This window comes from Ovis aries, chromosome 5 (genome assembly GCF_016772045.2).
Source record: "Ovis aries strain OAR_USU_Benz2616 breed Rambouillet chromosome 5, ARS-UI_Ramb_v3.0, whole genome shotgun sequence".
Lineage (NCBI taxonomy): Eukaryota > Metazoa > Chordata > Mammalia > Artiodactyla > Bovidae > Ovis > Ovis aries.
In genome coordinates, this window is record NC_056058.1 from 75625226 (window position 1) to 75642033 (window position 16808).

The 16808-nt window shown below is 37.3% G+C and overlaps 2 non-coding genes across 2 annotated transcripts; one reads left to right on the plus strand and one right to left on the minus strand.

Annotated features, from left to right (window-relative positions):
* Window positions 1-489: 489 nt before the first annotated feature.
* LOC114115092 (small nucleolar RNA SNORA79) lies at window positions 490-636 on the minus strand. The gene has a single exon (XR_003589590.1). It is a non-coding gene; the product is annotated as a small nucleolar RNA SNORA79 (small nucleolar RNA).
* A 15630-nt stretch (window positions 637-16266) lies between these two features.
* On the plus strand, window positions 16267-16369 carry LOC114115065 (U6 spliceosomal RNA). The gene has a single exon (XR_003589566.1). It is a non-coding gene; the product is annotated as a U6 spliceosomal RNA (small nuclear RNA).
* Window positions 16370-16808: the final 439 nt, after the last annotated feature.

Genomic DNA, 16808 nt, shown 5'->3' on the forward strand with positions numbered 1-16808 from the left:
AAGCAAAAATAATAAAAACAGTCACCTGAAGTTTTAGCAATAAGAAGAAAGCTATGGTCTTAATTTCCATATAAGAATATATGTAACAGTAAAGAAATATAAGTACACACACACACACACACACACACACTGGAGATGGAAATGGAAACCCACTCCAATATTCTTACCTGGGAAATCCCATGGACAGAGGAGCCTGTCAGGCAGTAGTCCATAGGGTCACAAAAGAGTTGGACACAATGTAGTTAATAAACAACAAATACACACAAACATATGTGTACCTATGTGTGTGTTTGAAAATTATCTATTATAGTATACCTTGCTCTTTTGCTGAATATACTATAAAATATTTTTAAAATGACTTTCTTTCCATCTGTATAGTACTTTATGATGCAAGTAATGAATAAGTAGCAAGACATGACTAGTTTCCTACTTACTGATTTATTATGATCTTGAAAAAATTACTTATTCTGCTATTTTGTTTTGCTTTGTAATTATTTGACTTCACAAAAATCAGAAGGCCTAATGGACAGCTAGTCTATCCCCATGGTGCCCTGCCTGAAAATAAGTCAGCTTAGATATATGATGGACTAAAATCCCACTACTTAAGACTCTAAGCAGTGAGATAAAGAGCCATGAAGTCGACTATTTAAAAAAAAAAAAAAATTTAACCTAAAGGGATGTTTTGAGGATCAGTTGAAATAAGGCAAATAAGATATGTAACATAGTGCCTGGCACATAATAAGCATTAAAAAATATTAATCATTAATATTATTCCCATTACCAATATGTATCTATTCATTTAACATATGTCAACTATGTGTCCAGAAGTATGCTAGATCCAACTTACAAAATCTTAAAATCTATTTAAGGTATTGTCACTACATAACAGTATTTCCACAATTGGCAGTGGGATATGATGGATAAGCATGTGGAAAATTAGAACAGCCAAGACTTCAGTCTTAACAATGAGACAGTGATTCCAAAAAAAATCTCAGAGAACAAAATTTCCTATATCTCAGTGACGATTTCATAATGAGCTATCTTGCAACCTGAGGAATTTTTTTTTTAAGTCTTCCAGATTCTATAGTAAAAAAGCAAAAACCAAAATAGCTCTGTCATGTTTAGCCACTGCCAATTAATGCCTGGAATTGGATTAACCACCAGAAAACCAGTTTAGGTAACGTAAGACTCAAGCTGTCAGGCAGGGTTAGTATCCTTGGAGGGACCACATACATATCTTGTCAGGGAAAAACAGCCTACAATATCATCTTTTTTCAAGGCACGAGTAAATTCCTGCCTCATCCGTATAAAACCTTCAGACCTCCAAGAGGCCAGAGGGTACAGATTAAAATTCATGCTTAGCAGAAACAGCTTCCGTGCTGCTCACCACTCTCTTGTACACTGTATTCAAGAGAGAATCCCAAGGACTTAGCTATTGTCTGAGCTCTGCATTTGAACTCTGTCCATGTACAGGCATAGAGCAGCTAGTGTTTTACAGAGGGTGGGGGTGGTTACACTTAAAGTGCTTGGCATTATCAGAAACCCCTATGTTTGGATTCTTATTAAGAGGGCCACAAAATGTGTCTGCTCTGTTTGTTGTTACCTTAAGCCTCTGTTGTCAGGTTGGAAACACTGTTGAATTCTGTTAAACTGGTGGTGGGAGGGGGAGAGGTTTTGAACAAACAACCTTGTGTGTGTTTATGTGAATGTGCGTGTGTGTGTGTGTTTCCCAAAGACCAGAAAACCAAAGGAGACTATTAGAAGAAAATCTTAAAGCAAATCTGTGGGTTACTAGACCCATTTGGGTCTTTACTGATTGTGTTCCACGAGGTTATTTGACTAGAAACACCTGTTGTTTTCTCTGCAGAGCCGTTGGGCAGGGAAGGGGTGCAGCTCGCAGCATACAGATTAGAACACGTGGCTGGTGCATGAACCCTGGTAGGTCGTAGTAAAGCAAGAGCGTAAATACTGGAGTATGCCTTCTTTGTCAGTTCCATGCTACTTTTGGAGAATTTCTGGCATGCACTTCCTCGCATTTGGCACTGTAGTCTATTTTAATAATGTTTATGCTCTTGTTCTGTTCCTCATCCCAACAAGCTGTTAAAGAGAAGCCACATTTAAACGAGCCTCCTTGCATCTTTTGCTGCTGCTTGAAGAGGGTAGCAGCCTGTTCCCCAGAATAGTGTGGAAAAGATCTTCTCCAAATAAACTACTTTAATGCTAAGCAAAATGCCACATATATAAAATAGGTAATGCCGAATTATGTAAAATGCTTTTTTCAAGGAAGAGGGAAAAGGACTTAGCACCAAAAAAAAAAAAAAAAAAATCTGTCAGCAAGGGGAGTTCCAAAAATAGCCATCAAGGTAGTTTAAACTGCTTAATATTGCAATTACTATTTACTTCTTCAAATTAGTCTCCATTATCTTATGAAAGAATCTTTAGGATAATTTGGCTCTCCAGGGGGTTTGTGACCATCATGAATAGATGCTTAAAGAGCCTTCGAAGACTCTTCTAAAATCTAATTTAGTCTTTGCGTCACACAATTTTACTTATTGCTTATCCCCTTCCAAACACCCTCATAATCCAAATTTCTCAAGGAAACCTTTTTCTCCATTAGTGTTAATACATTGGCATGCAGTGGGGAAATTAGCCTTGAGTTATATGTATCAAGAGAAACAACAAAGCCAATGTGCTTTGTTCTTAGCAATCTCACTTAATCTCTCAGATATGTAAAGATGAATCAGAAAAACAACATGAACCTGCTCATCTTCTTAATTGGAATCATAAAATGAATGTTAGAGTTAAAAAAATAAAAAGTGCTTTAGAGAGAGTATTCATTCTAGACCCTTCTTTTGCTATTTGAGAAGAAAGAGGTTCAGAATGCTACAACAACTGATGTAAGATCCACAAGAAGGTATCTGACAGCATACAAATGATCCAAACAAGAGATGAGTGCTTGATATTTCCAATTTTATTTTCCTATCTTACCATTCTGGCACTTACTATGTGATCATCAGAATCAACTGAGAAAACTCATAAAAATACAGATACCCAGGATTCTCCCTTCAAAGACCTGTGTTAATAGCAGTGCTGTTGGGCATGAGAATCTGCATTTTGACACGTCCCCTGAGAAATTCTTAGGATACAAAAATATGAAAAACTTTGTACTCTACAATTCTGTCTGCAGAGATCAAAAACCATTTCTTATCACTTAAGGCTATATAAAAGTTTCTAAGATGTATCCTTATGAGTTTATTTTTAAATTGTCTGTATTTATATGTGAGACTTTGGGGAAACCTTGCATTGAGACCTGTGCGGTGTCCATTTATAAGTCAATTTTCCTGGAATCTGCTTTTATATTTATGGTATTTATACGTCTGTCTTCTGTAATATTGCCATTTCTTAGAGTCCATCTAGAGCTTTGACCATTCAATCAACATTCTATTTAGTAAGATATTGAATCCAGAGATGCACAGAAACAGTCCCTTCTGAGATATGCTGCGGGAGCTAACGTCAGGCAGAAGCAGTAAAAATACTTGGCAACTGTCTGAACTAGGCTTGCCTTTGTGTGAATTTCCTCGAGATGAGGTAAACTGTGTTCTGGCAAGAGATTAACATTTATTTATTTTTATTATTTTTTAATCACTTCCCACTGGTTCAAATGTGTCAACTGTTGACAGCGGTGCTAGTTGTGAACTTTACCGAGAAATGGTACCTTTTATAGAGTCAGTTTGTGAAAAGGCTGTAACAGACACTGACTTTCATCTTCACAATTTTGGCAGTGCCAAGTATATTCAGGTACTGTGTTCAGTGCCCAGAAAGTTCTCCGCTAAATCAAATGAGTTGAGGGTACCTGTAATCATTTAAATAGAAAGTTTAACTTTCAGGTAATTTTGAGGGAACAATAATGGCGAATGGACAAGAGTTGCAAATGACTCTTTTAAAAAGACAGACTTGGCTTCTAAGCTCACGTGGCTTATTTTAGCAATTTCAGAGGCTGTGTACTCAAGTCTCATGTGAACTGTGCTTTTATACCAGCCCATTTGACAATTAAAATGGAAAAATGAGGAAAAAGCCATTGTTTGTTTTTTCTATAGTGTCATCAGTGTGCGCTGCACTGAACAATAGTCAGGGCAAGGCAAATAAAGACTCTGCCCTGTGGAGCTTACAATTGAGCAGCATAATACAATGCAGAACAATACAATTCAGAACAAGCATGTAGTGATTAGCAACCTTTCTAAGTGGCATTCTTTGCAGAATAGGAGGGTTTTTTTCCCCCTAAATCAGTGGGTTGGGGGACAGACAGACATATGTTAATTGAGAAAGCAATTTCATCTATAGGGACTTTGACAGAAGACACAAGTCAGCCTTGGGTGAATAGACCAAGAAGGAATGAAGATTAAGAGGATGGTATGATCAGTAATTAAAGATTTCAGGGCAGCCTATCTCTGCACTAAATAAAGAACTGGGGAGCTCCTGGAAATCGCAAGAGTAGCCACATTATAAAGAAGAAAATAGGAACCAAGGTATTTAATAAAGAGTCCCTTTCTAGTATTTCAGAAAAGGAGATTGGTTTGAAAGCATTCTCAGAGAGCAGACAGGGATGAGAAGGTGGGCTGTGGGCTTCAAAATGTGAAAGTTTGCTTGAGTCTCCTAGGGATTCCGGCCTGCCATTGATAAATGAATTTGTAGTTGATTATAGAAGAAGAAAATGGCACTATTTCGCTAGAGTTCTATGTTGAGAGGTCGTGAATCCAGAGCAAGGATTGTGTGAATTTGGACATATCTTGGACCATAAAGCCAGAGTTTGGTTCTGTGTGTTGTATATGTGTGTAAGGTACGAGAAACTACTAGAAGTGAGAAACTGTTTTCACTCCAGTAGTGATGTCTAATTTTACTGAGTGCCCCACTGTTCTCAGCACTACTTACACTATCTCTTTCATTCTCACAGCTGTTTATTGTCTTCACATAACTGTTATACACTCCATTTCACAGAAGAGTAAATTGAGTCACACCACTCTGGCTTGAGTCAGTGCTCGAACCACTGTGTGGTAAACTGCTGTCAAAAATTCCAGGTTCCCATTTTCAAGAAAAACCTTCCTTGATGGAACCCTCCTGTATTTTCCTGAAAGTTAGGGAACGCTAATTTCTTCTGCTCTTGTGTGATCCCATATGTCATTTCCATGTATGTCTCCCTATTCTGCTCAAAGCCCCAAACCCGTTCTAAGAAATGGTAAATTTGGGTGAATAAGGTGATATTATTTGTGTCAACTACAATAAATTTAATATCTACAAGTCCAGATAAAATAATAACAGATAGAAATGAACACCATGAATCCACTCAACCCCCATAAAAGCATACTGTATAACTGGGAAATAAAACATATAATAGATTAAAGCTTGAGCCAATGAAAAATATTAGCAAATGGCTTTTGCTATATTTGCTTCATTGTAGAAAGCCCCAGAGTAGCCTATGACAGCCTAGGTTCAACAGTATCACATCCAAATAGATTAGAGCTACATATACAACTTAAATAGCTTTCCTATTGTTTATCTCAGATGTAGCAACACCAAAGATGCTTCTTGTTATCCAGAAGCTCTTTATCTTTCTTTCTATTTTGTGTATTTATCTTTGTCTCACCTAAGCTATTTCTTTATCCCAAGAGCCTTCATACAATTCTGAAATATAATTTTAGGTAATATTTTATTTTAAAATACAGTAGGTCCTGGACCATTATTTAATTCAGATTGGTCAGGAAAACCAATCTCTGCTGTGAGAATTATTAAGACAATCCTAACGAAGTTGATGGAGAAGGCAATAGCACCCCTCTCCAGTACTCTTGCATGGAAAATCCCATGGACGGAGGAGCCTGGTGGGCTGCAGTCCATGGGGTCACTAAGAGTTGGACACGACTAAGTGACTTCACTGTCACTTTCACTTTCGTGCATTGGAGAAGGAAATGGCAACCCACTCCTGTGTTCTTGCCTGGAGAATCCAAGGGACGGGGGAGCCTGGTGGGCTGCTGTCTATGGGGCCGCGCAGAGTCGGACACGACTGAAGCAACTTAGCAGCAGCAGCAGCAACGAAGTTGAGGTCACTAGTTTAAGAACGTGAGAGCAAAATTCCAAGCCTATTTAAGTAGCCTGAAAGTGAAAGTCACTCAGTGTGCCTGACTCTTTGTGACCCCATGGCCTATACAGTCCATGGAATTCTTCAGGTCAGAATACTGGAATAGGTAGCTGTTCCCTTCTCCAGGGGATCTTCCCAACCCAGGGATCAAACCCAGGTCTCCTGTATTGTGGGTGGATTCTTTGCCAACTGAGCCACTAGGGAAGCCCAAGAAGCTTATCTCACGTTAAATGTAAACTTCCACAACATCTGCGCTCCTTGAGCGCAGATAAGAAAATTTTGTTTTCATCTTCTTAGCCCCTAACAAGTGTTTAACCAAATAAAAAATGAAGGAGAACATGCTAAATGGTAATAAATGCCATATTTACATAAGCATTCCTGAAACTCTTCAAATGACTTTAAGCAGATATACATTAAACTTTTAATTCTAATAATGTAGACTGTAAATATTATGAGGAGGGCAAGCTAAGAACTCATTTCATAAGCATTACTATCAGGTTTTTTTTTTTTCTTGATTTAACTCTTTTTATTTCTCCATCCTCTTTACATATTCCTCCTCCTAGGTTAAAAAGTTTATCAGACTTTAACCTAAAATGAATATCAAACAACAAAGTCACTATGTTCGACTTCAAACAACTGTGGCATCTCTGTATCTCTCTTTAAAGCTAAAATTCTCAAAAGAAGGTACTACATTTTTTGCAATGTACTCCTTCAGTCTTTGAAATGGAAGTCTGCCCTCCACCTCTACTGAAGCATCCCTTTCAAATATAATTAATGATTCATCTTTAACCTTGTTTTCACTAAGTTGAGGTATAATTTTTATTCACTGGGAAAGCAGAGTCCTAAATATTTTGGGCAATGTGTACACTGAATAAACCATACACCTTTGTAGATATATTATGTTTGCCTCATTCCAGATCATTCCCTCATGCCACCTTGCAGGTGTGATGAAAAAATCAGAATGGTTATTGCCTCTGGCAGAATGTAAAATGCATTCTGATTTCTTTCATCGTAGATTTTTTTTTCCTTCTGTAGAACTTAAGGTAAATGAAATCGAACAGTGTGTAGTCTTTTGTATCTGGCTTCTTTGATTCCATATAGCATTTTGGAGTTTCATCACCATTGTCATCTATAACAGAAGTTCATTCTATTTCACTAGCAGTATAATTAGTGTGTGTTTATTCACTCAGTCGTGTCCAACTCTTTGTGACCCCATGGACTGTAGCACACCAGGCTCCTCTATCCAGGGAGTGCTCCAGGCAAGAATACTAGATGTCGGTTGTCATGCCCTCCTCCAGGGATCTTCCCAACCCAGGGATCAAACCCAGGTCTTCCACATTGCAGGTGGATTCTTTACCATCTGAGCCACCAGAGAAGCCCTGTTTAACTAGTAGGTGCTTCCTCTTAAATAATCATACTGCAGTGCATTAATCAATTATTTTGTTTTGTATATTTGGATTGTTTCCAGTTCAGGGCCATTATGAGTAAAGCTATTATGAGCATACCTGTACATGTCTCTTTGTGAATATGTTTTCATTTCTCTTTTGTAAATGCCCAGGAAGAGGATTGCTGAATCATAGGGTAGATATATATTTAACTTTATGAGACACCTTCATACAGTTTTCCAAAGTGGACACACCATTTTGTAGTCCTACCAGAAATGAATAAAAATTCTGATTACCCCGTATATTAACAACATTTGGTGTTTTCAGTGTTTTTAATTGTAACTATTTTAGCGTGTTTGAACAATACAGCATGTGATACTAATTTGCATTTTCCTAATGACTTTCCTAATATCTTTAGCACTTCTTGATTTTATTATTCATTTGTGAAGTGTCTGTTCAAGAATTCTGCCCATTTTGAGTAGTTTATTATTATGTGTGTTACTATTATTTACGTATTTGTAGGAAACCTCTACCTCCTTCCATACACAGAAGTCAATTCAAATGAAGTACGGAATGGAACATAAAAATTATAAAAATGACATACTATTAAAAGAAAGCTTAGGAAAACATCTCGACAGCATAGGCAGAAATTTCTTAGAGGGAACAGAGAAAGCACTATCCATAAAATAAAATACTGGTATATCAGATTTCATAAAAATAAAATCCTTCTGCCCATCAGTTCAGTTCAGTTTGGTTCAGACCCCATGGACTGCAGCACACCAGGCCTCCCTGTCCATCATCAAGTCACCATTAAGAAAATGAACAGGCAAGCTACAGACTGAGAGAAAATATTCAAAATGAATATATCTGACAAGTACTTGAATGAACAATCTATAAATAACTGATGATCTTTTAATTATTAAATATATAGGCTTTTCATTTCTTCCTTCTGAGGCTTCCTTTTGCACATCATTTGCCCCTGTTTGACCAATCACTACTTAAAAAGTAATTTGTCCTAGTTGTTGTTCTTTTTCTTTGGTCATTTTTTATTCTCCCTGATTCATCTATTTTAATCATTTTCACTGCCTTTCTTTGAATTATTTTCTGACGTGTTATCCAGGATCATCTCCCTAGTTATTCTTTTCAGTCTAACTTTTCCCTTGAGTAGTCTAAATTCTTGCCCCTCACAGTATGATCTGTCAACCAGCAGCATCAGCCTCTGTGAGCTCTTCAGACTTGAAGCAGCCCCACATTGCATCACAGATCTGCATTTTAACATCCTCAGGTGGATTCCTATAAATACACATTCAGTTCAGTTCAGTCACTCAGTCGTGTCCAACTCTGTGACCCCATGAATCGTAGCACGCCAGGCCTCCCTGTCCATCACCAACTCCCGGAGTTTACTCAGACTCACGTCCATCGAGTCAGTGATCTCATTCAGCCATCTCATCCTCGGTCATCCCTTTCTCCTCCTGCCCCCAATCCCTCCCAGCATCAGAGTCTTTTCCAATGAGTCAACTCTTGGCATGAGGTGGCCAAAGTATTGGAGTTTCAGTTTCAGCATACACATTAAAGTATGAGAAAAAGTAGTACTGTAACTTATATCCCTGGTTTCAACTGTCTCCTCTGCTGATAATCCTTACATATTTAGTACATGCCATTCTAATGTGGTCCAGATTTATATCTTAGCAAGTCAAGTACGTCCAGATGGTTGATATCTAAGTAGGTATGTAAAATACAATATGTTCAAAACCAAATTCATTATCTTTCTCTTTTTTAATTTTCATATTTTGGTTCATGGGGAGATGAGGGCAAATAATTTTTATCTAACAATATTAGTGACTTTTCTAAAATAAAGAGATATTGCATAAAAATAAAATGGTGTTACAGTACTCAGCTTTTAATTCCATAAGGCAAGGAGGTCATAGACGGAATTATTATGGGAGTAGTATAAAAGAAAAAAATGAACACTAAATCCCCATAGACTGTATCCCGCCAGGCTCCTCGGTCCATGGAATTCTCCAGGTGAGAAAACTGGAATGGGTCGCTATTTCTTTCTCCGGGAGATCTTCCTGACCCAGGAATCAAGTGCAGACCTCCTGCATTACAAGCAGATTCTTTACTGTCTGAGCCACCAGAGAAGCCAAAGTAAATAATACGGTGAATATTGTAAATCAGAAAGTAGTGATAATATATATTAACTCCCTAAAAGAAAGATTATCATTTATGATCTTCTACTATCTACTCTAAATCATCCTAGAGTGCAGAAATCAAACAATTTTTCCCACCTGCAACCAGTTTAGCAATGTTACGTACTGGAGAGGAAATGCTATGAATTTTGTACATATCTGTTATATGATGTCAGAATATCATCAGATTTTTATTCCATCAAAAACTAGTTATCAGCAAACACTAAAAGTTATGTTTTATTCAGCTATTCCCAGCTATTCAGCTATTTTGTGGTGACAAAAGGAAGCCATTCAACTTGGATGAGAGGGAGAAATGCAAAAGGTTTGATTTCTATTATATAGAGACTGAAAATTATTACTGAATTTTTAGTACTGAATTACACATATCCCATAGGTACCAAGTACAATGATGGTTACATTTTTAGTGAAAATATTTTATTTCATCCCAGATGTCAGAACGTCTTCAAAGTCATGTCACAGAAAGGACATTTCCTTACTATTTCTCTAAGGTAAAGATTTAAATTCACGCATCCCATTTTGGAAAAGATTTTTCAGGTGAAGTTGTATGCCACTCATAACTCCTTTTCTCCCCCCAAAAAGAGGAGGCAAATTAATTGTCATACTTTAGCTTGATTCATGGCTAAGTCCATAGGATAAAATATCAAGAAAGCATGACTGGAAGTTGCTGTTTCCACTGTATTTATGTTAATAATGCCATTAGAAAACATTTATGGAGAGTTTCCATGTGCCTCACTTTATTATCATTATCCCATCAGGTTCATACAACAGCCCTATGAGGCTTCGAGAGTTATAGTGACTTTCTTAAGGTCTCATAGTTAGAAAAATGCTACTCAGGTTTTCAGGCTAATTTCAAAGTCAATGTTATTAACCACTCTAATGCAAAGGTATCAAAATTTGTCATCTTTTTTTTCACCCTCAAAGGAGAAAAAAAAATATTTGGAGAAATAATAAAAAACTAAAGGAAATCTATTCTCTCTGCACCTCTGGAGGGTAAATTTTCTGCTCTGTGGAGTCAGAAGGAGAGAATCAGTCAGAGAAATAATAAAAATGATGACAACTGTGTCAGTTCTGTAGAGGAGAGGAAAATGAATTACTTCATGGCATCAGGGTGCATTTGGAAAAGTAGGACTTCAAGAAATCCTAGAAAGAAATTTTATTTCTGAGTGGTGTATGATCCTCTCCCCATGCCCCAGTATTAGGCCAAAAAGAATCCACTCACTCCAAACAGGGGTAGATATCCACATAACTCTTTTTCTTTCTCTCTCTCAAACTTTAGCATTAGTATGGACCCCAAATTTACCACTTGTACAACTAGACACATGAGCATTTCCAGCTGAGAAAACGAATTTTTCACACATTGCTGGAATCCTTATCCTGAGCAGACACAGCATCCTCTCAGCACATGGGCTTTCTGAGTGAAATCAGTGCTGCTGTCAGGATCCACGTTTTCAATCTATATTCATCCACACGGCATCATATCTTCTTGGGGAGGGCATTGTCATACAGTTGAAGCTAATGTTCTGGCAGGCTTTTATCTTGCTACTCTATCATTACAATCCCAACTGAACCAGAAGGCCTCGGGGGGTTTTCTGTTGCTCTCAGTCAATCAGTATGGCAGATACCAACTTTTCATAACGAACTGATCCAAAGTAGGCAGTCACTGCATGGGGTTTCCGCTTTCAGCATCTCTTCCTCCTTCTACATAAGAAATCTGGAATAATTAATGGGGAAAAAATTAGAAGTGTTAGGTTTTACAGTATTTGACCAGGTGACAAGTTTCAATTATTGTTTGTAAATTTCTAGTCTTATCTGGAGCTGCTACCTAATAAACTGCTGCTAAAATTAAAGTTCAGGAAGAGCTTTCTGAGCTGTATACTGTTAACTGCATCTCCTTCAGGAGAAGTCTTTAGATTCTATGGGACAAAATGATCCTAGTAATGTGAGATGCAAATAGAACTGGTTAGTTGTATGTATATATATCACAGTATATACATTTTCCCTGTTATTATTTTTAAAAATTTTTGGACATTGTTTTAGATGTATGTTTCCTGCCTTCTTAAACAAAATATATTGAATATAATTTAACTTTATTCTAGAGAGCTCAGAACATCATTGTAACTATCCATTAATGGTTATGTAATGATGATGCTGTATTGGATTCTATGCAATTTCATTAAGTCATGTCTTGTTGTGAGCCACCATTTCTTTCATTCAGTTGTTCATTCTCTGAATTCCACTTATTTGCCAAACCTAAAAAAAAAAAAAAAAATCAATGAGCCAAATCAGGCATTGCCTTTGTCTTCTTGGACTTAGTCTAGTCTGAGAGGTAGGTACAGATAGAATAAATACACATGAAAAATATAAAATTCAAATTTAATAAATGCCAAGAAGAAAAAGAACAGGATGTCATCAAAGAGAAGGATCAGTTCAGTTCAGTTCAGTCGCTCAGTCATGTCCAACTCTTTGCGACCCCATGAATCGCAGCACGCCAGGCCTCCCTGTCCATCACCAACTCCCGGAGTTTACTCAGACTCACATCCATCAAGTCCGTGATGCCATCCAGCCATCTCATCCTCTGTTGTCCCCTTCTCCTCCTGCCCCCAATCCCTCCCAGCATCAGAGTCTTTTCCAATGAGTCAGCTCTTCGCATGAGGTGGCCAAAGTACTGGAGTTTCAGCTTCAGCATCATTCCTTCCAAAGAAATCCCAGGACTAATCTCCTTCAGAATGGATCTCCTTGCAGTCCAAGGGACTCGCAAGAGTCTTCTCCAACACCACAGTTCAAAAGCATCAATAGAATCAATGAAAGAGTTAGGGCAAAACTCTGAGGAAAGGGAATTTTCCTGGTGAGGTTTTAAAAATTAGGAATTAGCTGGAGGAAAATAATAGCATGTGTAAGTGACTTAAGGTTAGAAAGACCTCAAATACTCAAAGATTAGATGAATGGAAGGCCAGTGCTACTGTGAAATGATGTGGGAGGGGGATTTCAGAAGGATATTTATGTTCTTTAAATGTCTTAAGAGGAAGAAATTCTAATTAGTTCCTATTGAGTGATTTTTAAATTTCAGGAAAATAGTCACAAATTTAAGGGGAAAAATGATACAAAAATAACTTGATACTCTTAAGAATGAATAAGGATTTAGGTCAAACACAGATATAATTCACAAATTACCTTTATGTTTGTTATTCATCTTCACAATTTCCCCTAAGTTATGAGGATTCCCCATGGAAATTAAAATGAGTCTGACAAGGGATAAAATAAACAAACAAAATGCCAGTTGAAGCCCTAAAGTCACTACTTCTCAGATTCCTGCCTCATTAGACCTCAGGAGTTTCTATAAAGGGATTATTAAACAAATGAATTCTTATTTTAGTTCCTGTAGCATGTTACTAGTGTGAAAAAAATTTATATGTAAAACAAATTAAATTATGGTAAATTACCATAAAGTTTAGTATTGTACATCAAATTTTAAAATAGTAAAAGTGTTTGACTTATGAAAATTAAAAATAAGATGTTTTCTCAAAAAATATCCCTCCTTTATTAGACCATATTTTTTTTTCTTTTGGAAAAAATTATTAAAACAAAAACGTACTTGAATTATGCCTATAATTCACTTGCATTATAGATTAGTACTTAAATAAACATGTAGAAAATATTTTACTTCCTAGAAATTGATTTTCTGTTGATTTAAAAAAAAGAGAGAGAGATTCATAAGATGCATGGATTGCTTCTTAAATTCAGTCCAAGCATTGAAATTCATTATCCAATTAATGGTACTCAGTATGTGTTATTCATAAAATACCCATAAAATCGATCATTAAAACTCAGAGCAATAGATTTTTATACTAGAATGTATGTGTACTCAAGACAAAACCAATTCTAGTGCCTGCTAATACCAGCGTTATTAGAAAACCTTTTCCTTGTTTTACTTTTTGAATGTAATTAGAAATTTGCTTAAAAATCCCCACTGACATGCAATGTTAATATTGGTGCAATTAATGAAATGCTAATATTTATGAATTAATTGGCAAAAATCTTGATGAAAGGAAGCTAACAGAAATCACTTATGCAGAATCTACCAGAGGACAAGATTTGTCCTTGGTGACTTGCTCATTTTGCTTTCAGAATGTTATTTAGTAAAATAGTCAGTGATATTTCAGTAAATTCTTAGTTGAAAGAATTCTCTAAGACAAAGTTAACAAGCTAGTTTCTAACATAGATGTTAATTGGAGATGTAGGAATTGATATTTCTCAATCACTAAAATATGCAGGAATAAAAATGTGATTCTTTTATCTACAACTCAGCTTTGTCTTGAGCTTTCCTTTTCCCTGAGGGCCAAACATACAGTCTTAGTCCATTCTATGTGGACTCACTTATTTTAGGATTAAACTACTTAATTCAGTACTTACTCCACTCCCTCCACTTCTACCAGCATCTCCTCTAGGTTCATCTGACTTTCTAAACATTATGTCAGTATTTGCTAAACCTGCTTTGTTCCAATTTGTTTTCCATCCACAGTGATATGTTGTTTTCTTCTTTGGCATCTTTGTGCCACATTTGAAATTTCTACCTGTGTGTCAGCTATTAATAATGTCAGAACACCACCATCTTTGGTTCCACAAGAAAACAATTAGCAGCTCGCCTGCCTTGTTACACGGACTGGGGGTAATTTGTTTAGGCATGCTCTATCCTCCCAAACCATCTTGGTTTTAGAAACTCTCAGCAAAGTGTGGTGCCTTCTACAGTAGATAGGGGCTTCCCTGGTGATTCAGTGATTAAGAATCTGCCTGCAATGCAGGAGACATAGGAGAAGTGGATTCAGTCCCTGGGCCAGAATGATCCTCAGGAGGAGGAAATGGCAACCCACTCCATTATTCTTGCCTGAAAAATTTCATGGACAGAGGAGCCTGGCAGGCTACAGTCTGTGGAGTTGCCAAGAGTCAGACATAGATGAGCAACTGAACAATGACAGCAAAGAACATATAGACAGGGCTTAGGTCCCATGTAATGCTGGTGATATTAGACTGTCTTAGAGGAATCACAGCTAAAGTACAATGGAGTATGTATCTTGGTAAATATTCTTCAAAAGTTTTTTTTTTTTCCTTAATTCTACCTAATTTTTGGCTTTTGTACACTGAGTCTCACATTTGACGTCTTTTATTTTCTGTCCCTACCAAAGCAACTTCCATTTAGGAAACAGTGGACTCATGAGGGCCAGGCAACAAGTCAAAAATTCGCTGATCCTCAAAGGGTACATAAAGCTCCTTGGTCAGTGCTCTGCCATTGTTACATACTTTCTTTATCATTCTAAAACTTGAACACTAGGTCAAACTTGGAAGTTAAGAAATTAAAAAATTATAAAAGAAAGGGTGAAAGAGAAGAAGGAAGGAGAAAGGAAAGTATGCATATTAGTATGTGATCAGAAATCAGACCTTTAATATAAACTCTCAAAATATCATTAAAGTGAAAGTCGCTCAGTCACGCCTGACTCTTTGTGATCGCATGGACTATACAGTCCATGGGATTCTCCAGACCAGAATGCTGGAGTGGGTAGCCTTTCCCTTCTCCAGGGGATCATCCCAACCCAAGGATGGAACCCAGGTCTCCCTCGTTGCAGGCGGATTCTTTACCAGCTGAGCCACCAATTTAGGGATAGATAGGGCAAGAGAGTAATTGAGGAAGATACCTCCTATCTTCTTTTTACTCCTCTCCTGACAACATCCATATCTTTTTGCACAGCCCTTCCTATCAACCCAGGTTCCAGCTCCAGGTGATACCCACGGGTATTTTAGCCATGTGTTAGATTATCATTTTATTGTTTAAAACATTTTCCTTTAGAATTTCTTTCCATGAAGCCAACGGTTATACAATCATTATGTCCAATCTGTATTTTAGCAAGGGCTTCTTAGTGATAAACTCATCACAAATGTACCCAAATTATTTTGAGGTACAAAGCAGGTCAATGGTGAAAGCAGTTTATGTCAGACTGGCTACCTTGTGATCACCCAAGGACATGGTTTGGACCATCTTCCAATTAATAGGTAGGCCGTGGAGAACTTAGGGCAAGTGAAAGAAAGTTTATTAGTCATACAAGGGATTACTGCGAAAGGCAGGGGAAGCGCAGAAACGTCCCAGAGAAAGCTGAGCCTTTATCATGGTTAAGGACTGAGATTAGCGCATTTTCTAGGTTTGGTTTGTGATTTGTGAAGTTGGAATGTTCCAAGAAGGCCACAGCAGGGCACGTGTACCAACTTTATTATCAACCTGTCTGGATGTGGAGCTAACAGGAAAGGGGAAACTGAGGTTTAAAAGAAGTCAGTAGTATGCTCTCTTTGACAGCACATATACTAAAATGTATTCCCTAGTGGCTCAAACAGTAAAGATTCTGCCTACAGTGCAGGAGACACCGGTTCTATCCCTGGGTCAGGAAGATCCCCTGGAGAAGGAAATAGCAATCCATTCTAGTATTCTTGCCTGGAGAATCCCATGGACAGAGGAGCTTGGTTTGTCATAGCCCATGGGGTCACAAAGAGTCAGACACTACTAAGTGACTAACATTTTCATACTTCATACTAAAATTAGAATATTAGCATGGCCCCAGCATAAGGATGACATGAAGATTCATGAAGTATTCCACTGTTTTGCTTGGGACTAGTAGGTGCAAATCACTATATGTGGAATGAATAAACAACTAGCATGGGGAACTATATTCAATATCTTATAATAAACCATTAGAAAAAGAATATACTTGTGTATAACTGAATCACTTTGCTGTACAGCAGAAATTAACACATTATAAATCAACTGTACTTCAATTAAAAAAAAAAGTCAGTGGTTTAATACCCAAAAATAGGGTCAAACTCTATTATATTGGTCTTTACCTGCTTGGTTAGAATGCCTAGGGGCTTCTTACTCCAGAAACCAAGGACAGCTTCCTCAGAGACTAAATGAGGATGAAGCAAGGGGTGCTAAGAAACCAGACTGACTAAACAAATTTGGAGAAAAAATATTAAGGTCCCTGCCTTCCTTTCATCCTTTCATGGCTGCATCCTGAGCTAAATGTGGGATCACACATAGAGGAT